The following is a 24,560-nucleotide window of genomic DNA, read 5'->3' as shown; positions in this document are numbered from 1 at the left end:
GTGACACATCTCTCTTTCTCCCTATCCTCAATCCCACCCCACTCTACAAACTCTCTCTCTCGCTTGCGCGCAAACTCTCTCCTATAGACCGGACAGATATAAAGATCAAGGAACAATATGTGACGTAGTTGGAGACATGTAGGCTACAGTTTGGTGTACTGTAGATGTCAGGGTATCGCAAAATTGAGGACAGGGAGGTGAATTATAATACAAACACTGCCAAATGGATTAACCTTCTTTGTACTTCTTGACACATTCGCCACTCACGTTGTTCTGACACCCTATTTCACAACAACATTGATGTAAAAAGTGTAATGCAGCATTCAATCCTGAGGCTTTGAAAGTAAACCTGAATTGATAAACAGAAATATGGGGTAATATGTCACATGTGTTTTCACTTGTGTGAAGCAATTTCCATTGATTTCGAAAAAAGATAAGTGTGTGTGTTTTTATGATACTCCAGACTGTAGAACAATGACATTGTTCATGCATCACTTTGAAGCACATTTTAAGCCATGTGATGACTTGGGTCAGTGCTGCTCTCTTCTGCAATGATGGAGGAGTGGTGTGAGTTGGTGACCTATTCCAGTACATAGATATTCCGCACTCTTTGGCAATCTCGGCAGTTTGGCACTTGATATGTGTGCTACAACTCCACCATTATTACTGAGTGACAACACCTCAGCCTAAAGATGTGTTCAAGTTGGATGCAGGTGACATTTCTCCTTGCACACTTGATTGTTGGTAAGATTATTGAAATGCACAACATCTACTATTTTTGTATATGACTGTACATTAAATATCAAGTTGCAGATGATTTAGTCCCACAGCAGGAGCAGTGGTATACCAGTACCCAGGGTCACTAACAGTGGCAGAGGGTACCAATGTGACATTTCACTGTGACATCAGTGAAATGGGAGGGGAATGCTCTTATATCGTATGGGTGCAAGTGGGACCTATGAGAAAGCTCATACTCTGGCCTCGAAAAACCTACAGTGTCCACACCAACACAGCCTGCCTCCTGAACATCATCAATGCCAACAGGACAAGTGTGGGCATCTTCTACTGTGCCCTGCTTAACAGTGCCATGCTGAACATGGGCAATGGGAGTGTGCCGGAAGTCTCTGGTAAGATCAGATGCTTCTCCATGGTTTATGTTAGCGTTCATATTTTCTAGTCCTGGGAGGTATACATTTGGTAGTTATGCCATGTCATGTAATGTCCTCTGTCTTTCAGACCCTATCACCTCTGACACTACTCTGGAGGTCCTGGTGCCCGTGGACTGGCAGGAGGCCTCCTTATCCTCAGTCCCACTCCTGTGCCTGGTGTCTGGACTGGATCTCAGTCAGGCCAGGGTGTACTGGGAGGTGGAGGGGAAGGTTCAGTCCTCAGAGCGTTTACCTGAGGTTCTGTCAGAGAAGCCAGCCAGTGTCAGAGTCCAGATCTCTGTACCTGGCCATACCTGGGCTGAAGGTGAAGAGATGACCTGTGTTATGGAGAGTACCAGTGGGGTGAAGATGAACAAGACAGTCAGCAGGATGGGTAAGAGAGATCGCCACAGGGCTCTGAGTTGCATTTGTGTAGAATGTCTCTCTGCACAAGTTTAAACGGATGTAGAACTCTTATGTGTCAAAACAAATTGTGCATTTTTAGGAATGGAGCGGTCCAGACAGGGAATGTTTCTGGCCATCTCTTTGGGCGGCATGTGTATCCTTCTTTCTATTGTGGTGATGATCATCACCTTGTATGTCTGCAGACTGAGACACGACCATCGTAAGTACTGTTTGTATTTGATTAGTTATTCATGATTGATAACTTTACTACATCTATAGCAGCAGTATATTATATAGGCTATCAATTGTATCTTTAACATATTGTATCATAATATTTCCAAAGGAAAGAAAAGATTTCAACCCTATGAGCACAACCAGGACGGAGCACAGGTAAAATAACTTTTTTATAAATGTTTGTGTATTATACTATTATAAGTATTATTTTTTTGAGATTATACTATTACTACGTTTTCTATTATTACTATTTGTAATGATGATGATGATAGTGTTTCCTTGTCATTCAGGGTCTGACTGAGGTGCAGTATGACAGTTTGAAGTTTGGAGCTGGTCGTGAGACCCTTCCTACAGCCGCAGCTAAAAAATAAGTAGGCTAAAGCTGCCCTTGTAAGACCTTACATGTGAATTGAATTTTCTACAAAAACATAAAAGAAGTGCTTATTCATTCAGGGTCATCGGTTTGTCAAAATGCTCCTGTGCTTTCTCGCGTATGTTTTCTGATCTACTTATTTGAGTCACTGATTTAAGGATTTTTGCTTTTAGAATAAGGAATTTATGCTGTCGGATTGTGTAGTCATTTTACAAGCTTTGTGATTAAAAACCATTCGTCTTGTTGAAATAATAGCCAAATGTAAATTACATTAAAGACAAATACAAGTTTCATTTATGGAGTGAACTAATTTCTCTAGTCATATGCTGATGAGATTTTTGTGATAATAGTCAGCTATACAAATGGGTCACAGATGGAATCTTTTTCGTCTTCAACATAAATAGTACATCCTGTTTGTTTCACATAATGCTCAGCAAGTACAACAGCACAGCTCCATTTGATGGTAAGCATTTTTGTCCAAATGCTCTGCCTCCTAGTATTTCAAAATGTCTCACAAGTTCGGTGCGTTCTATAACTTAATTAAATGATGGAGCATCTTTCATCTCTGTGATGTTGCAACACAAACCCACAGATGTACATCATTTTAGCAGACGCTCTTACCCAAATATAAATGGTGTTTGACCTTAAGCTATTTGAAAGTGCTAATAATTAATGTATTATCTATACAGTATTCATATTCTGTGTTATTAGTTTATGGTTCCCATACACCATTGTAAGGAAGGAAGGAATGGTGATCTTTGGCTCCTGCCCCCTCCTGATAGGAATGAGGGTACTCCTTTTCTCCTGCTCGGTTTGATGATGTCATGGCTTGTGCATGTCTCTCTGGCATGGGCTCTTTGCGCAGCTGAGCTGTTTGTTGCAAAACAGACACAGGATTATTTCCATGTTTAAGAGCTCTGTCGGGTGGGTTAAAACATTGCTTTTAGGTGGATCATTCTTCCCTGTCTTCTCCTTCTATCAATGCTTACATTGTAGGTAGACCTGTTGGCGTTAATCTTTAGTGAGTGAAAGAAAGTAAAACAGAAGCATTTGAAATAGATTATACAGTAGTTTCATTCATATTTTATATTCTGCTTTATGGATAGATAGGTTGAGTTCAAAGTTATTGTTACACTACCACTCTTAAGAACACATAGAGGTATGAATTATCCATTGCATGAGTTTCTTTCATTTTCCACGGATGTCAAAAGTACAAATTCCTCTTTAACTGCTAAAGTGAAAAATTCCAGCATTAATATTCCTCAAACACATATTAAAAAGCCATGTATTGGTTTAGAAGAAAAAACACACTATCCTTATTCAGAACATCTGCTAAATCTATTCTGACATATACACTGGAAGCATTTTCCAGGTCAAAGTCCTGGAAGTCCTATTTGGAAAAGACAGTCTGGAGAGTTGACCACAGTTTGTTGGACCAATTTGACCACTGTTTATAGAATATTTACAACATTCGGATAAATATTGCACCACAAAAACATAGGGAAAGCACATACGTTGAATTCTATTTCGAATGGCAAATGTTGTTCAAAGTTCTATTGTAATAGACATAATATTGTTAATCATACATGATTTTGATATCAAAGGACTCTATCAATGGCTAGTTTCAAAAACGTCTAGACAGAACGTTCTTGAAGTACGGAGTCGAGACAAGAAATGTAAACGTTGTCATTGGCAACGAGAGGTATCACTTTCGAGTGAAAGGTCGTTCAATTATTTCAAGATGGCTGCCCCCTCGCAGATTGCAACCTCTGAGCTGTACTGCTGGGAAAGCGATTGGGATTTGCCGTCTGTCGACACTGAGTGTTTAATTGTATTGGTAAAATATCAATTATGCTGTAATTCCAGCAATAACAACACTGCAAGATAGCACAGCTTGGTTGCCTTCATATTCAGTTGCAAGCTAATGTCAATGCTCATGACGTTGGCTTGGACATCACATATCTCACTGACGTGGCTATCTATCAACGTTAACGTTAGTTGTCTAGCTATTTGTAATAAACATTTCACCGTAACTACCGGTAACGATTAGTATATTTGCATGATAGTTATCGTTATATGGGCCGTTACCATGTAATTGCATTGCAAGGTGAACATTGTTACATTAACATCTACGGCTGGCTATCTGGCTAACTTATACCCCTTTCAGACACTGTTAACCTTTCAGACAATTAAAAAATTGTCGCTATCGACCCGTTACTGTAGCGGCGTCCTATGTAAGCAGCATCTCAAAAGAATGTAGATAATTGAATGTATTTAGCTAACCTCAATCAATGCAAACAAGCAGGTGTAGTTAAACAGCTGTAAGTACAGTAACCCTTCCCTCTACCTGCCTTTGTGTGTGTCTCAGTGAAGGCTACTCAGAGGAGGAAGGGGAGAACCATCCTACTCAGTGAATTTCAGAAAAATACAAATAGTGAAACATTTAAAAAAGTTATCCTTTTTAGATGATAAAACTATACTAAATATATTCACATGTCACCAAATAACTGATTAAAACAGTGTTTTGCAATTAAGTTCTACAGTAGCCTTAACAGTACCCTCTAGGGTAGCCCCATGGTGTAGCCGGAGGACACGTAGTTTCTGTCCTCCTCTGGGTACATGGACTTCAATTTAAGCCTTAGGCTCATGGTTCTCACCCACATTCATAGACTTACACAGTAATTATAATGACTTCCAGAGGACGTTCTCCAACCTATCAAATCTCTTGCAGCATGAACTGACATGTTGTCTATCCAATCAAAGGATCAGAGAATGAATCTAGTTTGTTTACCTTTCACTTACTTAGCTAGCTAGCTAATGCAGCTAATTTAGCATACTCAACAACCTGACTCAAACAGAGAGGAATGCTATTTTTATGTTAGCTAGCTAGCTAAGGCTATCCTAGTCAAGGTAAGCTTTTGGTTTTATTAATTTATTGCCACCGAGCCCGTCGGTGTAACTGCTAAACTGCTTGCTGTTCACTGGACTGTGTGATTGTACACATGGATTGGATTGTGGGTTTACTAACGTGTTAGTTCTAGTAGCTATGTTGACTATGACGTTAACTGATATGGTGACAACGATGTAGGCTGTGTAGGGGTTAGCGTTAGCAATTATGGTATGACGGTTTGGCTTGTAGAGTTTTTTTTTGCCTGGTCACAGACCGATGTTGTGTTGTGCACTGAAGTCCACAAGTGAATGGAAAAGGAGAGAGGAGGAGACCGTGTAGATGCGAGAAGGATTTATTCAATGAGCAAAGTGATGATGCTGTATGGCGCTGCTATGAAAGTGAACCATGTCTGCGGGTGATCAGGGGTGTATTCATTCCACCGATTTCTGTTGCAAAACGTTTCTTAAACGGAACGAAACGGGGATGGACCTACCTGAATTGGTCAAATAGAAACTGTTTGGACTAATGATTAAACCCCAGATCAGCTAGATACAGCCAAGATTGTTCCAGGTGGTATTGAATGTGTCACTGTCTTTCACCTTGAGTACTCCAATTTGTCTCTCAGCCTGTACACCTACGTTATAAACGTTCATTTGTAGTCTAGGTTGTAGCAACGATGGGTGTAGGGCACATCTTTGTATCATGTAGTAGCCTAAACCTATCAATGTTACATTGAGCTGTGTGAATGGAATAGTAATGACAGTCCTCTCTAATCCTAAACTGCACCGACCACTACTGGTGTGAGTGTTTTTGGTTTTACTATCCTTGTGGGGACCAGAAGTTGGGACATTTTGCCTGTCCCCACAAGGAAAAAGGCTATTTTAGTCTTAGGGGATAGGTTTAGGGTTATGGTTACAATTAGGGTTTGAGGTTAAGGGTTATGGAAAATAGGATTTTGAATGGGAATCAATTGTTTGTAATTATTAGGATCTGGACTTGAGAGTTTATAACCTGTAATCTAGGCTATCCCTAACTACTGGTGCCAAATGTTTGAACATATGATTGATTACCTGTCAATCATGAATTATGAACATTACAATCATAATTAGAAGTCGACCGATTATGTTTTTTCAACGCCGATACCGATTATTGGAGGACCAAAAAAATCCGATAGCGATTAATCGGCCGACGTTTATATAAATATTTGTAATAAATTATAATTACAACAATACTGAATGAACAATGAACACTTATTTTAACTTAATATAATACATAAATAAAATCAATTTAGTCTCAAATAAATAATGAAATGTTCAATTTGATTTAAATAATACAAAAACACAGTGTTGGAGAAGAAAGTAAAAGTGCAATATGTGCCATGTAAAAAAGCTAACGTTTAAGTTCCTTGCTCAGAACATGAGAACATATGAAAGCTGGTGGTTCCTTTTAACATGAGTCTTCAATATTCCCAGTTAAGAAGTTTTAGGTTGTAGTTATTATAGGAATTATAGGACTGTTTCTCTCTATACCATTTGTATTTCATATACCTTTGACTATTGGATGTTCTTATAGGCACTTTAGTATTGCCAGCCTAATCTCGGGAGTTGATATGCTTGAAGTCATAAACAGCGCTGTGCTGCAAGCATTGCTAAGAGCTGCTGTTTGAATGAATGCTTACGAGCATGCTGCTGCCTACCACTGCTCAGTCAGACTGCTCTATCAAGTATCAAATCCTATACTTAATTATAACATAATAAACACACAGAAATACGAGCCTTTGGTCATTAATATGGTAAAATCCAGAAACTATAATTTCGAAAACAAAACGTTTATTCTTTCAGTGAAATACGGAACCGTTCCGTATTTATAAGTCTAAATATTACTATTACATTGCACAACCTTCAATGTTATGTCATAATTATGTAAAAATCTGGCAAATGAATTACGGTCTTTGTTAGTAATCAATGGCCTTTCAACAGTTTGCAATGAGCCAGCCGGCCGAAACTGCTGCATATACAGACTCTGCTTGCACTGAACACAAGAGAAGTGACACAATTTCCCTAGTTAATATTGCCTGCTAACATGAATTTCTTTTAACTACATATGTAGGTTTAAAAAAATATACTTGTGTATTGATTTTATGAAAGGCATTGATGTTTATGGTTAGATACATTATTGCAACGATTGTGCTTTTTTCGCGTATGCGCTTTTGATAAGTCATCACCCATTTGGCGAAGTTGAAGTAGGCTGTGATTCGATGATAAATTAACAGGCACCACATTGATTATCTGCAACGCAGAACAAGCTAGTTAACCTAGTAATATCATCAACCATGTGTAGTTAGCTAGTGATTATGTGAAGATTAATTGTTTTTTTATAAGATAAGTTTAATGCTAGCTAGCAATTACCTTGGCTCCTTGCAGCCACAAGGTCCTTTTGATGCTGCACTCGTGTAACAGGTGGTCAGCCTGCCACGCAGTCTCCTCGTGGATTTCAATGTAATCGGCCATAATCGGCATCCAAAAGGCAGATTACCGATTATTATGAAAACTTGAAATCGGCACAAATTAATCGGCCAGACCTCTAATCATAATCCATAAATTCAACATAGGAATGCAGCATAGCTTAACACATGATTAACCACACAGACCATGCAGGTGTTCGGCTACCCTCCCAACGTTATAGCCCTGAAGTTGACAAATGAAGAGGAAGTAATGAAGGAATCTGTGCAGTGTGCAATCTTGGAAGACATCTGGAGCGAAGATAAGGCTATTCTTAAGGCTATTGTCTGGTGCCTTTTGTCTTACATGTACCTCTCTATACACAGCTTTTATGGGATATGGCTTTATTAGCTAACTCCAAGTCTCTCGCTACACTGCATCAGAGGCAACTGTAACTGGCTTTAGCTCCCCCCTCAGTTTCTTACAGGAAATTCCAGGTATGCCCGTCATGGTACAGTTCTCATGGTACCCATGTATACAAAACCCAAACATTGTGTTGTACGTATCTGACTGGAAGCAGTGTTTTTGATTTAGCTGAACATTCTTCCAATGTAAAACCTCTAATAATGTTCCATTTGGTTTGCTCTTAATACAAGGCCACCCAAAAAATCTATTATATTACAGTAAACCACAACATTTCCATTGTGCATGTTCAGTTAAATGACTCATGTGTTCACAAGCCACATATGACAGCTTATAATACCTTGCAGGCTTGAGTAAACCAGCCTTGAGCATCATAAGCTACCTTTTCCTCCCTGGCAAATTTTCAGACATTAACCCATTTTTTTAAAACATGTATATTTTGGACCCACATCTTACTGGAGGGAACAAGATGTTAAATGTGGGTCTGGAAAGTGACTTTCCTCCCCTGATACTTTTTTTGGTGGTTGGAAAATGCACATCTTGCTTGCTTTTAGTTTGTGTCTCAGTGTCGTCTCTAAAACCACAAATTTGCTATTGAACTGCAGCCATGTTAGTGACACATCATACTCTTGGACAAACTCTTGTTTGGAAATGAGCAATTTCATTCAGAGTTTTCCAGGATGCCCCCCGGGTTTTCACTGCAACTGGGTAGATTTGTGTCTGATGATGTGTCACATTCAGAGACCTCATTCTTTCCATTAGTGAACTGGCAAAATGTCACTGCATTTAGGCTAGAGGTCTGTACATTCCACCTATTAGGTAATTGCAAAAGTGAATTAGAGAACCCTCCAGATAAAAAAAAAAGAAATCTATATTTTTGAGTTACTTAAAAATTAAATCATTAGCATATCTACTTGATGGTTACTGCTGGATTAGCCTATGTTTATAGCATATGTTATTGCCAATGGCTAGTCTAATTATCATAGTAAGCATAGTTAATTGGAAAATCATGTAAGAGATTGATGTTTAGTTAGTAACAGACTGATGCTGAGACTCAGATTTTTTCACTTTAAAATGTAGGTCAAAGTTTAACAAACCATACAACTCTATACACAGGGACTACTTTTAACAATACAAAAACACATTAACTTGAAGAACAGTGCAGATGCAAAGTTTGGCATACATTTTAAAGTGAAAAATCTGAGTCACAGCATCACTCTTTTACTGTGGAATTGCCCTTAGCCTAACCCTAGTCTTGTGATACCCATCCACTGGTAGCCCTCTTATTTGTTAAACAAATTCAGTAGTAGCCTACCATGTCTTTCTACTACAGGCAAGTGGCATTCATACATACAGTGGGGAGAACAAGTATTTGATACACTGCCGATTTTGCAGGTTTTCTTACTTACAAAGCATGTAGAGGTCTGTAATTTTTATCATAGGTACACTTCAACTGTGAGAGACGACTGTGAGAGACAAACTGTGAGAGACAAAAATCCAGAAAATCACATTGTATGATTTTTAAGTAATTAATTTGCATTTTATTGCATGACATAAGTATTTGATACATCAGAAAAGCAGAACTTAATATTTGGTACAGAAACCTTTGTTTGCAATTACAGAGATCATACGTTTCCTGTAGTTCTTGACCAGGTTTGCACACACTGCAGCAGGGATTTTGGCCCACTCCTCCATACAGACCTTCTCCAGATCCTTCAGGTTTCGGGGCTGTCGCTGGGCAATACGGACTTTCAGCTCCCTCCAAAGATTTTCTATTGAGTTCAGGTCTGGAGACTGGCTAGGCCACTCCAGGACCTTGAGATGCTTCTTACGGAGCCACTCCTTAGTTGCCCTGGCTGTGTGTTTCGGGTCATTGTCATGCTGGAAGACCCAGCCACGACCCATCTTCAATGCTCTTACTGAGGGAAGGAGGTTGTTGGCCAAGATCTTGCGATACATGGCCCCATCCATCCTCCCCTCAATACGGTGCAGTCGTCCTGTCCCCTTTGCAGAAAAGCATCCCCAAAGAATGATGTTTCCACCTCCATGCTTCACAGTTGGGATGGTGTTCTTGGGGTTGTACTCATCCTTCTTCTTCCTCCAAACATGGCGAGTGGAGTTTAGACCAAAAAGCTTTATTTTTGTCTCATCAGACCACATGACCTTCTCCCATTCCTCCTCTGGATCATCCAGATGGTCATTGGCAAACTTCAGACGGGCCTGGACATGCGCTGGCTTGAGCAGGGGGACCTTGCGTGCGCTGCAGGATTTTAATCCATGACGGCGTAGTGTGTTAATAATGGTTTTCTTTGAGACTGTGGTCCCAGCTCTCTTCAGGTCATTGACCAGGTCCTGCCGTGTAGTTCTGGGCTGATCCCTCACCTTCCTCATGATCATTGATGCCCCACGAGGTGAGATCTTGCAAGGAGCCCCAGACCGAGGGTGATTGACCGTCATCTTGAACTTCTTCCATTTTCTAATAATTGCGCCAATAGTTGTTGCCTTCTCACCAAGCTGCTTGCCTATTGTCCTGTAGCCCATCCCAGCCTTGTGCAGGTCTACAATTTTATCCCTGATGTCCTTACACAGCTCTCTGGTCTTGGCCATTGTGGAGAGGTTGGAGTCTGTTTGATTGAGTGTGTGGACAGGTGTCTTTTATACAGGTAACGAGTTCAAACAGGTGCAGTTAATACAGGTAATGAGTGGAGAACAGGAGGGCTTCTTAAAGAAAAACTAACAGGTCTGTGAGAGCCGGAATTCTTACTGGTTGGTAGGTGATCAAATACTTATGTCATGCAATAAAATGCAAATTAATTACTTAAAAATCATACAATGTGATTTTCTGGATTTTTGTTTTAGATTCCGTCTCTCACAGTTTAAGTGTACCTATGATAAAAATTACAGACCTCTACATGCTTTGTAAGTAGGAAAACCTGCAAAATCTGCAGTGTATCAAATACTTGTTCTCCCCACTGTATCTAGAAGAGGAGTGTCTCTCTTTACCTCAGATGAGAAGTGTGTTGCTCTGTTTTATCAAGCAATGATGTAAAAAATGATTGGCAGTGCAGTGTAGGCTAGCACTCAATTACGAACACCTGTTTGCAGTCTCTCATGCAGAGGAGAGGACGGTGGGGTCTGAATACTTATGTAAATAAGGTCATTCTGTTTTTTTATTTTAAATACATTTGCGAACATTTCAAAAAAACTTTTTTCACTTTGTCATTATGGGGTATTGTGTGTAGACTGTTGAGGAAATGTTTCTATTTAATCCACTTTAGAATAAGGCTGTAACGTAACAAAATGTGGAAAAGTGAAGGGGTCTGAATACTTTCCCGAATGCACTGTATAGTATATACACTGAGTGTACAAAACATTAAAAACACCTTCCTAATATTGAGTTTCAGCCCTTTCTCCCTCAGAACAGTCTCAATTCGTCGGGGCATGGACTACAAGGTGTCGAAAGCGTTCCACAGGGATGCTGGCACATGTTGACTCCAATGCTTCCCACAGTTGTCAAGTTGGCTGGATGTCCTTTGGGTTGGGGACCATTCTCGATACACATTGGAAACTGTTGTATCGAGCAGTGTTGCAGTTCATGACACTCAAACCGGTGTGCCTGGCACCTACTACCATACCCCGTTCAAAGGCACTTCAATAGTTTGTCTTGCCCATTCACCCTCTGAATGGCACACATACACTATCCATGTCTCAAGGCTTAAACATCATTATTTCACTGATCTCCTCCCCTTCACTGATTTTAAATTGGATTTAACAGGTGATCATAGCTTTCACCTGGATTCACCTGGTCAGTTTGTCATGGAAAGAGCAGGTGTTCCTTATGTTTTATATGTGTGTGTGTTATGGTATGCAGTATGCACACTTATTCATTCTAGCTAGGCCTACACCTAGGCTACATATCTGTATAGGCTTACCAATATATTATTTATGTCTTTTAGACCTGTAGGGTAGGTATGAATAAATTAATGTTTTATTTTCAGTCTAGCTAGTCTTCGGTTTACGACCAAAGATAAAAAGTTGAGGAGGAATTTCCTAATAAAGTCGTAGCCATGATGTCAGCTTTTGATGTGTTTAATGACATTTTTCCAACTGGTTGGGTAACTTTGGCCAACAGCGGACAGCTTCTCTCCATTTCGCCCTCTTAACTTTGACTGGCTATTCCATTATTGAAGATCTAGTTCTGCCTTCTTGAATGAGTTTTTCTTTCAATCTGAAGTGAGATCTGTCCTTCACAGTGGAGCACCAGGCCCAATGTTGATACTATTGCTGTACATTGTACACTCTAAGTAAGCTATGGTTGTGTACTGTACTTGACTTCTTACAAATGTCTGTTTGTGATTGTGACATGATCAGTTTGTCATTGTTGTGGGCAGACCCTAAATTACATGATTATATGTCTTCTGAGGTAAAATGTATTGAATGACTGTATCTAAATTATTTTAGGTGTGTTATTGGTTTTGATGATTGTAGGATACATTAAAGCAATAAGGCCATTCTCAATGCCCTGGGGCCAGCTGAAAGTGGGGTTTGTAAGTACTTGCGGACACTGTGGAAGGAATTACCTCTTCTTTTCCATGAAATGACGTCCCGTCACGCCTGTCTGCAAGCATAGTCAGGTCGATCTGTTCAACTCTGCCAAAACACATTTATAGGAATGTAATTTTATGTATAGCTATCTATCAGCCATACACAATCATAAATGTTGCTGTGCATTTGCCTTGTCAATCTATAGTGCAATGTGTCTTTAGGCTACTTTGTATCAAGTCTACTGCAATACAACAATTGCTTTGAGATCCATTGGAAGGCATATTAATGCAGTCGAATACTGTTTGCTTATTTCATTCTGGAATATGACTTTCCTTGTGAGTGCAGGACACAGTAAGCAGAAATGCAGGACCATTCCATGAATGGTGACCTGGGCCCAGATTGACACAACCTTCTTAAGAAGACATTTCTTCTTAACTGCCATTTTTTCCACAACTCTAGATTTATGAAGAAAGTCAAGCAAGGTTGCTATTCCTAAAAAATCTTATTGGAAATGTTCTTGCTCTATTTCTTATGTTTCTTCCTTAAGCAAAAAGTTAAGAAGAAATTAGATTCTTGAAAATAAAGTTATTGGATTTTTTCTTAATTCCAACATAGCTAAACCCTTGTCCTAAACTCTGGGCAGTGAGAGAATAAGTTCATGAAAGCAATTGAACATGTTTAATTCACTAACAAACTTCATCTGAAAGTTTCTGTATTGATTATTTTAAACCCCAAAACATGTTTTAGAACAGTAATCTCAGTACGAATTATGCTAACATGATTGCCATTGCTGGCTAGATAGCTAGCTAAATTAGTTGCCTAGCAACAAACATTTTAAGAAGATTCAGAAGATATTTGAGAAGTTTGTAAGAAAATCATTAAATCTTAAGATATTGTTGAGGAATTGCACTTTTTTTCTTAAAAGCTTAAGTTTTTGTGTAAGAAGTGATTTGTGAAACTTGGCACTGGTCTTAGTTTGAGAATGTAGGCTATGTTTAGACATCTAATCCGTTTCTATTAGACCTATTGAAGTTTCTCCTTCACAAGCCTTTTTACTCTGGTATTTTACTGCGTTCCTTCTACTTTTTCAATCTCCTTACAGGTTATTTATCTCTTCAGGAACCGTTTGTTACATCACAACTGGCACAGCTACCCGCCACTCCCCTTCCCTTGCCTAATCACACTGCATGCTCCAGGACTCTTTCAGGCAGGGCAGGCTCCACATCCTTTCTTCCATAATCTCCATCCGAACAGTCTAAAGCAAGAAATGCCCACCCCATTGATAAAAATAATCTGCAATCTACAGTTGAAGTCGGAAGTTTACATACTGTCACGACTTCCACCGAAGTTGTTCCCTCTCCTTGTTCGGGCGGTGTTCGGCGGTCAACGTCACCGGCTTTCTAGCCGCCACCGATCCATGTTTCATTTTTTCTTTTGTTTTGTCTGTTTATACACCTGGTTCCCATCTCATAATTATGTTCCTTATTTAACCCTCTGGTTTCCCTTTCTGTTTTGTGCGTGATTGTCTTTCTTGTGTTCCGGTGTGTTGTATTTTGAGTCGTGTTTTGTCCTTGTTTGGAACGGGATTTTGTTACATTTTGGATTGATTAAATCAGTGATTGTTACTCTTACCTGTGTCCTGCGCCTGACTCCTTCACTATCTTTTAGATAGACTCTGACACATACACCATAGCCAAATACATTTAAACTCAGTTTTTCACAATCCCTGACATTAAATTCTAATAAAAATTCCCTGTCTTGGGTCAGTTAGGATCACCACTTAATTTTAAGAATGTGAAATGTCAGAATAATAGTAGAGAGAATGATTTATTTCAGCTTTTATTTATTTCATCACATTCCCAGTGGGTCAGAAGTTTACATACACTCAATTAGTATTTGGTAGCATTGCCTTTAAATTGTTTAACTTGGGTCAAATGTTTCGGGTAGCTTCCGACAATAATTTGGGTGAATTTTGGCCCATTCCTCCTGACAGAGCTGGTGTAACTGAGTCAGGTTTGTAGGCCTCTTTGCTTGCACACACTTTTTCAGTTCTGCCCACACATTTTCTATAGGTTTGAGGTCAGGGCTTTGTGATTGCCACTCCAATACCTTGACTTTGTTGTCCTTAAGCCATTTTGCCACAACTTTGGAAGTATGCTTGGGATCATTGTCCAATTGGAAGACACAGTTGCGACCAAGCTTTAACTTCCTGACTGATGTCTTGAGATGTTGCTTCAATATAGCCACATCATTTTCCTACCTCATGATGCCATCTATTTTGTGAAGTGCACCAGTCCCTCCTGCAGAAAGCACCCCCACAACATGATGCTACCACCCCCATTCTTCACGGTTGGGATGGTGTTCTTTGGCTTACAAGCCTCCCCTTTTTCCTCCAAACATAACGATGGTCATTATGACCAAACAGTTCTATTTTTGTTTCATCAGACCAGAGGACATTTCTCCAAAAAGTAAGAATTTTGTCCCCATGTGCAGTTGCAAACGGTAGTCTGGCTTTTTTTATGGCGGTTCTGGAGCAGTGGCTTCTTCCTTGCTGATGTTCTGGGATTGATTGGCACTTTTCGCACCAAAGTGCGTTGATCTCTAGGGGACAGAACAGTCTCCTTCCTGAGCGGTATGACGGCTGCGTGGTCCCATGGTGTTAATACTTGCGTACTATTGTTTGTACAGATGAATGTGGTACCTTCAGGCGTTTGGAAATTGCTCCCAAGGATGAACCAGACTTGTGGAGGTCTACATTTTTTTTGTCTGAGGTCTACATCCACAGGTACACCTCCAATTGACTCAAAGCAGTTGCCGCCCATAACCGTAAGGCTCTCCAGAGGGTAGTGAGGTCTGCACAACGCATCACCGGGTGCAAACTACCTGCCCTCCAGGACACCTACACCACCCGATATAACAGGAAGGCCAAAAAGATCATCAAGAACAACAACCACCCGAGCCACTGCCTGTTCACCCCGCTATCATCCAGAAGGCGAGGTCAGTACAGGTGCATCAAAGCGAGGACCGAGAGACTGAAAAACAGCTTCTATCTCAAGGCCATCAGACTGTTAAACAGCCATCACTAACATTGAGTGGCTGCTGCCAACATACTGACTCAACTCTAGCCACTTTAATAATGGAAAAATTGATGTAATCAATTTATCACTAGCCACTTTATATAATGCTTACATACCCTACATTACTCATTTCATATGTATACACTGTACGCTATACCATCTACTGCATCTTGCCATCTTGATGTAATTAAATGTATCACTAGCCACTTTAAACAATGCCACTTTATATAATGTTTTCATACCCTACATTACTCATCTCATATGTATATACTGTACTCTATACCATCTACTGCATCTTGCCTATGCTGTTCGGGCATCACTCATTCATATATTTTTATGTACATATTCGTATTCATGTCACGCCCTGAGCTTAGTTATCTATGTTTTCTGTATTATTTTGGTCAGGCCAGGGTGTGACGAGGGTGGGTATGCTTGTTTGTCCTGTCTAGGGTTTTTGTATGTCTAGGGGTGTTCGTTTGTCTAGGCATATTGTAGGTCTATGGTGGCCTGAATTGGTTCCCAATCAGAGACAGCTGTTTATCGTTGTCTCTGATTGGGGATCCTATTTATGTTGCCATTTTCCATTTAGGTTTTGGTGGGTTATTGTCTATGTGTAGTTGCATGTCAGCACTCAGTTATTATAGCTTCACGTTGATTTTGTTAGTTTGTTTAGTGTTCTTCGTATATTAAAGAAGATGTATTCATATCACGCTGCGCCTTGGTCTCCTCCTCCTTACGACGGACGTGACAATTCATTCCTTTACACTTGTGTGTATAAGGTAGTTGTTGTGAAATTGTTAGGTTATATTACTTGTTAGATATTACTGCATGGTCGGAACTAGAAGCACAAGCATTTCGCTACACTCGCATTAACATCTGCTAACCATGTGTATGTGACAAATAAATTGGATTTGATTTGAAATTATGTCAATTAGCCTATCAGAAGCTTCTAAAGCCATGACATAATTTTCTGGATTTTCCCAAGCTGTTTAAAGGCACAGTCAACTTAGTGTATGTGAAGTTCTGACCCACTGGAATTGTGATGCAGTGAAATAATCTGTCTGTTAACAATTGTTGGGAAAATTACTTGTGTCATGCACAAAGTAGATGTCCTAACCGACTTGCCAAAACTATAGTTTGTTAAAAAGACATTTGTGGAATGGTTGAAAAACGAGTTTTAATAACTCCAACCTAAGTGTATGTAAACTTCCGACTTCAACTGTACATTGTTACATCTACCGATGTTTATATCCGTCCACACGGATTAGGGACAGGTTTTTACAAATAATTTATTATTTTATTTGATTATATATAATTAATTGCAACTGCGCAAAGTTTTTTTTCCTATCCTTTTCAGAAGGCTCAATGTCTCATTCCTAGTGTCAACCTTTAATTTCATCCTTTTTTTTGTTCCGGGTGTTTTGTCTTTGGGGTTCCTGAGTGACGCAGCGGTCTAAGGCACTGCATCTGTGGTATAGGCATCACTACAGACCCTGGTTTTTATTCCAGGCTGTATCACAACCGGCTGAGATTGGGAGTCCCATAGGGCGGCGCACAATTGGCCCAGCGTCGTCGGGTTAGGGTTTGGCCGGGGTAGGCCAGACTTTGCTGTGGTGCTAAAGGTTATCGAGTATAGCCTGGTGTCTGTGGTGTCTAGAGTTAGGCAGCCTATCCCACAGTCATGTTGTTTAGATGCTTGCTGTTTGTTTTTACACACTGTCTATTGGGTCCTAAGGGTCTGCCTTAATTGAGGTGTTAATGCCTCCCTACCCCTCCCTTTATGTTAGTGGAATTATTTTGGGCCCAGCTCGGATGCTTCCTGGGGTATTTGGCCTGTTTAAAAATATATATATAATTATACAAGGCTGTGGAAACTAAGGTATGTCTGGCTCAACATGTTTTAGCTCAGCGTTAATCTGTTAATCGTCTCCCTTTACTTCAGGCTTATGCAAAGTTTGCAAACTTCACAAGATCGGCAACCCCTGGAGAAGTCCCACTGGTAAGATGTCTTGTCTTTCGTTTTTAGATCCTTTAATTTTTTGTTGTCTCAACTCGAGAAACATGGCTGCATTAATTCACTTCAGAAATAGGCATATTCTCCTATAATCAAAGGGAACACAGGGAGACTAATAAATGGAATGGAAGGAAAATGTGCTCTCTATAATATGGGCAGAAAATAGCTCCTTCATTTCACTTTGTTCTTATTTGTTATTCCTTTCTCTTTTACTACATTATTTCTCCATCTGTATAGTATGTTTTTCTTGATTCTTACTTTCCAGACTTAATGTCTTCCCTCTCTTCACCAATGGCTTTCCTCTGCCTTTTCTCTCTATTCTTCATCTCTACATTTTCTCTCTATCCCACTCTCCTGTTCTCTCTCCATCGGTCTGTAATGGTCACATTAACAGTGGCTGTTAATGAGTGGTGTTGTGAGGTGCCTGTCTTTATGATGCATTTTCCCCCTTTGGTAGGCTCCCTGCCTGCCCTGAAGACCAGCGAGAATGGGAGCCTCTCTCGGCCCAGTGACATCATCATCCACCTCAGGAAACAGGTGACCGAGAGACCGCCTGCTCATGTACAGCACAGTCCTCTGCTTTGTCTGAAAGAGCTGCTCCATGCTCTGTTCCACACTTTCTTAAAGTGAATTATAGCCCCTGAATTCAAAACTACTGATCGATTCTCATCACAACATTTCCTATGACCCGATTTCCCATTGAGAAAAGCAATGTCTCCTATGATCTTTCCTCCCATCCCTCAAGCTCAATTAAATGCACACTTTAGCTAATGCCCAGATGGAACCCATAAGCCAAGATAATAACTGCCCCCTGACTGTGGTAGGTGGGTTGTGAGCTACTGCAGTAGGGATGTTAGAAACCACAATGCAAAGCAGATTGATAAGTGCTGTGGTGGTGTCAATGTGAGCGAACATGGAGGAAACCCTGGTGAGATCATCCCAAAGGATTAGACAGTAAAGGGGTAAGGATGGTGGGGTTTCCAGACAAACCTCCCAAAGTCAGTCAAAAACTGCTTATTTTACCCTCCAGAGCAAGGGAGAGAGCGAGGGAGGGAGAGAACCTCTCTTAGATTTCCAATCATGTTGAGTTCTTCTTGATCCCAGCATGCACCATTTCAGACTGACTGCCCCGCAGTCATGAGGTTAGATGGAAAACACTTGACCCAGAACACCTAGACTGCCAGGAATCCCATAAAGGCCTTCATTTAGAGGTAGCTTTTTAGTTTTTTGAAGGAGTTTCTGGAAAACACAGAAAGTGCTAATGGTGTAATCGGCCTAAGGCGGCTCATGGTATTGTTCCAGAAGGGCTTTAAAAACTATTTTGAATACCTGACGACAGCGAGACTGGTTTAAAATGTTGTGGTCCGTGAATCCTGTCGGTGATGTTCGTGAAAGGTGATGAATCTCCTGAAGTGTGTTGTGATATGATCCTATCTTTCAGAAATACAATGCCGACTTCGAACCTGTCTGCCAAAGAGGGAGCAGACGCTCTGGCCTTCGTCTCACTCCTGGAGGAAAAACTGATGCCAGCTCTGGTGAGGATCACTGTTACTCAAAGAGAACAAGACAGATAGGGAGGGGGCTGAAGGGAATGAGAAAGAGCGTGTGTATGTGGAGAGAATGAGTGAGGAGGTTGTAGAAGACATTTCTGCAAGAATGAGATGACGTGGAAGATGTCACTAGTTGTGCACTAGTGACTGGGTTGTGCCACATCACTCCGATTATGGCAAAAAGTTATTAGAATTTGCTTAATTTATTTTATTTTGTCACATAACTCTCTGTCTCGCTAGAAAGATTGTAGGTAATTATACCTGGTGCTTCATTGTGTCCTATAAAAAATACCTCAAACGTTGTTTCCTGTGCCAGCAGAACCGTGTCAACATGGAACAACCTGTGGCTTCCTGCAGCACTTTGAAGTGAGATAAACAGCCACTGTGCTCTCAATGCCAAAATGTCTATCTCAACTGCTGTATTTTGTGTCTGTTTGAAATAATTTGAATATCCTAAGGATTCTAATTCATAGTAACTACTATGTCATTACCTCTAGCTTGTGGAAGCCCGTTTGCATCTCTTTCACACTTTTGTGCTTCTCTCTCTTTCTGGTCTAGGTCTATACTCAGTGGATTGACCCTAAGAACTATGTGGATGTGACTCGGCGGTGGCACGCGAAGCACGCCCCATTCCCCCTGAACTTCTTCCTGCCCGGCAGCATTCAGCGCCAGCAGCTGGAGAGGCTGAGGCTGGTCAGGGGAGATGAAGAGTTGACAGCAGGGGAGGAATTGGAGAAGGAGGTGAGTGGAGGGGGAGATGGAAGATGTAGGGTAGGGTAGGTACACCCAAGGCAACTGTTGTTTTAATAGTCTTTCTAATCTTTCCAAATTACATTTTATTATGGTGCCCTTTGCAACCAGTCTAGTATGGGGGGGGCATACTGTATTGGTACCATTTCATTTATATTGTTTATACAGAATTCTTAATGTAAAAAATAACATTGGGATGATTTATTATTATTATTATTATTATTTATTTTTATTGTATGAAGGAAAAACCTTATCTACATATATTATTGAGGACGCATCACTCTGCAAAAATCTCACCTGACACCAAAATATGCGGTTGGCACTCATGCAGTCATGCATCGAGGAAAGAATCCATGCTGAAACGCCTGTGCACAGTAAAAAGCAATAAACAATTTTCTAAATTAAAAAATAGGCTCAAGACTATTTCCTGAGTGCCAACCACATGTTTTGGTTTTGAGTTCTTGTCCAGTTTGGTCTTGTACAACACGCATTTAAATATACCACTGCCGTTAGCAAGTTAGACTACTACTTTTCATTAAAAACACCTAAAAATGGCCATAACATTCCAGGTGTGTGAATTGGGATAGGCTATCAACAAACAAAAAAGAATGATGTGTGAATAGGGCCATTTGGGGGTGTTACGCTGTGATTAAACCATGTGCTGAGAGAGGTGTGAACATTGGACTTGCCTCCATAGCTGAGCTGACGCATGCTTCAGATATCATTGCTCCCTGTGATGATGTAATGGTTTATAGGGTTGCCATGGGAACTTGACTTGTTTCCCAAAGCGCTGGTCCAGGGCAAAGCCTTACCTAAATACACGGCTCTGGTCCAGGGTACCTTTTTTTCAGTCTTGTAATGGCTAAAGAATTGAAATGGTTAAAGACCTCCCCCTAAAAAAAATCACCATTCTGCACTAACTGTAATTTTTATTCAGACATTTGGAACAACACAAATAAATAATCATAACATTTAAAACTATATGAATATATATACAAAAATAAGACTCATAAATATCAAAAAGAAGTAACAGAGACAAATAGAAACAAATTGTAGCATTTAAATACAAATAAAAAAGAGAATTTCATTATTACACTATTACCCTATTGCTAACAAAAAACACACAAATAAAACTAAATTGCACAAATCCTATATCATACAAATAGAATTATACACTTATGAAGAAGAGAAGCTGATTATTACACTATTGCACTTCAAACAAGAAACACACAAACTAAATTGCACAACTAAATGCATTACTAATTGCATTAGTACTGTACAAAGTTAGAGGTGCGTTATTTGATAGATTGCCCCGCTCCCCCTACCTCGGGCTTCCAGTGGGGAAACCTGAGGTTAACCTACCCCCGTCCCCTCCCCATCTCGTACTTCTGTGTGTGAGACCTTCCCAGGCAGTAAGTAGCCTGCCTAGCTCACAAACTAGAATCAGGGCGCCCACTCCGACAAGGTTAATTGACCCACAGTGCCACACGGTGACATGATATAATTTACGTGAATTGCAAATGAGCGATAGAAAACCAATTGCGCAAATGTCACCATTCGGAACTTTTAATTGTTTTAATTTTTTTGAAAATTGTCCGGATTCCCCATGCCACCCCAGGCAAGATGCCGCCCTGGGCGGCTGCCCATGTCGCCTATGCCTCAATCCGTCACTGGTTCTTAAGCACGATGCAACATGGAGTGCCTGGACACAGCCCTTAGCTGTGGTATATTGGCCATGTATCACAAACCCCCGAGGTGCCTTATTGCTATTATAAACTGGTTACCAACGTAATTAGAGCAGTAAAAATACATGTTTTGTCATACCCATGGTATACGGTCTGATATACAACAGCTGTCAGCCAATCAGCATTCAGGACTTGAATCACCCAGTTTATAATAAGGAATATATCATGATTCAAAATTTTGGGGAATTTGGCCTGATGTCGGTTTGTCAACACCTTTCTCTCTCCAGCTGTACCGCAATGCTATGGAGTATATGAACCTTCTCTCGCAGTGGCTGGGCTCAAACAAGTTCTTCTTCGGAGACTCGCAAGTCCACACAGAGAAGTTCTACCTCAATACATTAAACTGGGAATTCAGCACCTCAACTTAATTCACTTGCATGGCATCCCTATGCATCTCTAACTACATGACACTGTTCCCTCCAGACCTTCATCTCTGGATGCTTTTGTATTTGGCTACTTGGTGCCCATCCTGAAGATGAAACTGCCCAATGGAAGACTCCAGCAGCACCTCAAGTCACTGGATAACTGAGCCACTTCTGCTCCAACATCCTGGCGGTCTACTTCCCCAGTGAGGGATGAGGTGTAGGACCACATAACATACTGTACATGCAGTATGATATTGTCTTCAATGATATCTATTATATAACTTGCTATTGTTGTTTAACTTTTGAATTATGTCTCACACTTTTTCTTGTTTATCTTTTGTGCAGAAGGTTTTAGTCGCAAGGTGTCCTCCCAGCCTGAAGGGGGTGACGCTGATAACGAGCCTGGTAAGAGGCGCAAGCAGCTGCTGCTGTCAGTCCTGGTGGCCCTGGGCGCCATGTTGAACTACACCCTCCTCACCTGCATTGTGGCTATTCAACACGTCCAGCAGGAGGCACTAGACCACCATTCCCCAGGTCTCAGGTCACTCTCCTCCAACGAGGAGGAGGATGAGGAGGGCTGAGGATGGGGAGGAGGAGACGGCTGCAATTCAAAACTGATCTCCTGTGTCTATTCCTAATTCTTCGTTGACGCTCCCTCAGCAGTCTGGAATGACTGGAAAGGTGTTAACCAATATGGCAGAAACTCCAGTTAGCCTTCTAGACTAGGTGGAAGGTTTACTCTACTGCTGATGCCTCACCATCCCTTCAGATCCTGGAGTCAATACGAAGAAGGGGCAAGGGGGTGGTGTTTGATTGGGCCAAAGCAGTAGAGTATGATGAAGAGGAGGAGGAACACTGTGGAAATATGCATTAAGATGCTTCAAAACTCACCAAGAGTGCTTCGATGTTTTACTTGGAGAATGTTTGGATGTTTTCTCTGCTTTATTTTGACTCTGTCATTGCACGATAATCATAGATCCAAATCATGACATTGCTTTGCTTTTCTCAATTTCCTTTTGCTTTATCTTATCCAAATGATAATACTTTTATGTGTAAGTTGTATTATTGGGGGAACAAATCCCAGGTAGCATTCATGAAAATGTAATTGTTACTGGATTCTTAGTAGCATTAGCACATTCTTTCTGAACACTTGCCAAAATAACCACCATCTAAGTCTAGATGTTTCAAATAATAATAATTTCAACAGAGGAAATGAAGGGGTGACTTCTTGGTTTATGTCCTTTTCATATTATTGCTTGTCAGGCTGAGAACTCTTTTATACTTTTTCACCTACCATGGTATTGAGGGCCTGAAGTTTGGGGCATTTTAAATGTTTCAGGGCCGCTTCAAAATCAAACAACATGTGCATAATGTGTGCTATAGTGAAGACTGCTGGCCCTATTCCTGCATTGCAGCAAGTCAAAGCATCATTCAATAAAAGAAACAGGGAAGTTCAATAAATCACTTTAATGTTCCAATACATCTGCTCACTGTGTAAAGGCTTCCCCTGCTTTAGGATGATAGGCTACTGTTGATCTCCAGCCATACAGGGTTACATTATTGTCTAATTCAGAGTTGCAAGAAGCTCTTTGACTTTGTATTTTTCAATTTCTTAAAGGTAGCCTGTTGGAGAGAAATCATTTATGGTATGTACATTTGTAATGCAATTGTTAACAGAGTTATTAACCTTATTCAATCTTGGTTTGATGGCAGAACTAATGTTACACACAGGTTGCCATACACCTTAACCCTAAACATTTCTTGCCTAAACTTAATCCAACCCCCTGAACCTGCCTAACCTTAACCAATTAGGATTACTTGCCTAAACTTATCCAAACACATTTGTTTCTGCCCTCGAGGCGAAGCTGCCCTCAGGACCAGATACAATAAATATATGTCAAAATGAGGATGTGGGGTGTAAAGATGAGGATGGACCCATATTGAGGGGACACTCAAATTACACTGAACAAAAATATAAATGCAACAATTTCTAAGATTTTACTGAGTTACAGTTCATATAAGGAACTCAGTCTGTTGAAATAAATTCAGTAGGCCCTAATCTATGGATTTCACATGACTGGGAATACAGATATGCATCTGTTGGTCACAGATACCTTAAAAAAAAGATAGGAGCGTGGATCAGAAAACCAGTCAGTATCTGGTGTGACCACCATTTGCCTCATGCAGCGCAACACATCTCCTTCGCATAGAGTTGATCAGGCTGTTGATTGTGGCCTTTGGAACATTGTCCCACTCCTCTTTAATGGCTGTGCGAAGTTGCTAGATATTGGGGGGAACTGGAACACTCTGTCATACACGTTGATCCAGAGCATCCCAAACATGCTCAATGGGTGACATGTCTGGTGAGTATGCAGGTCATGGAAGAAATGGGACATTTTCAGCTTCCAGGAATGGTGTACAGATCCTTGCAACATGTATTGCCATCGATAAAATGCAAGTGTGTTTGTTGTCTGTAGTTTATGCCTGCCCATGACATAACCCCACCGCCACCATGGGGCACTGTTCACAATGTTGACATCAGTAAACCGCTCACCCACACGACACCATACACGCTGTCTGCTATCTGCCCGCTACAGTTG

General features: G+C 40.6%; 1 pseudogene; it reads left to right on the top strand.

Moving 5' to 3' along the window:
• Positions 1–3,901: 3,901 nt before the first annotated feature.
• Positions 3,902–23,174, top strand: LOC139564091 (metaxin-1-like; annotated as a pseudogene).
• The last annotated feature ends 1,386 nt before the right edge of the window (positions 23,175–24,560 follow it).

Source organism: Salvelinus alpinus, chromosome 35, assembly GCF_045679555.1.
Source record: "Salvelinus alpinus chromosome 35, SLU_Salpinus.1, whole genome shotgun sequence".
Lineage (NCBI taxonomy): Eukaryota > Metazoa > Chordata > Actinopteri > Salmoniformes > Salmonidae > Salvelinus > Salvelinus alpinus.
Note: the sequence above shows the minus strand (reverse complement) of the source record. Positions and strands in the feature narration are given on the sequence as shown.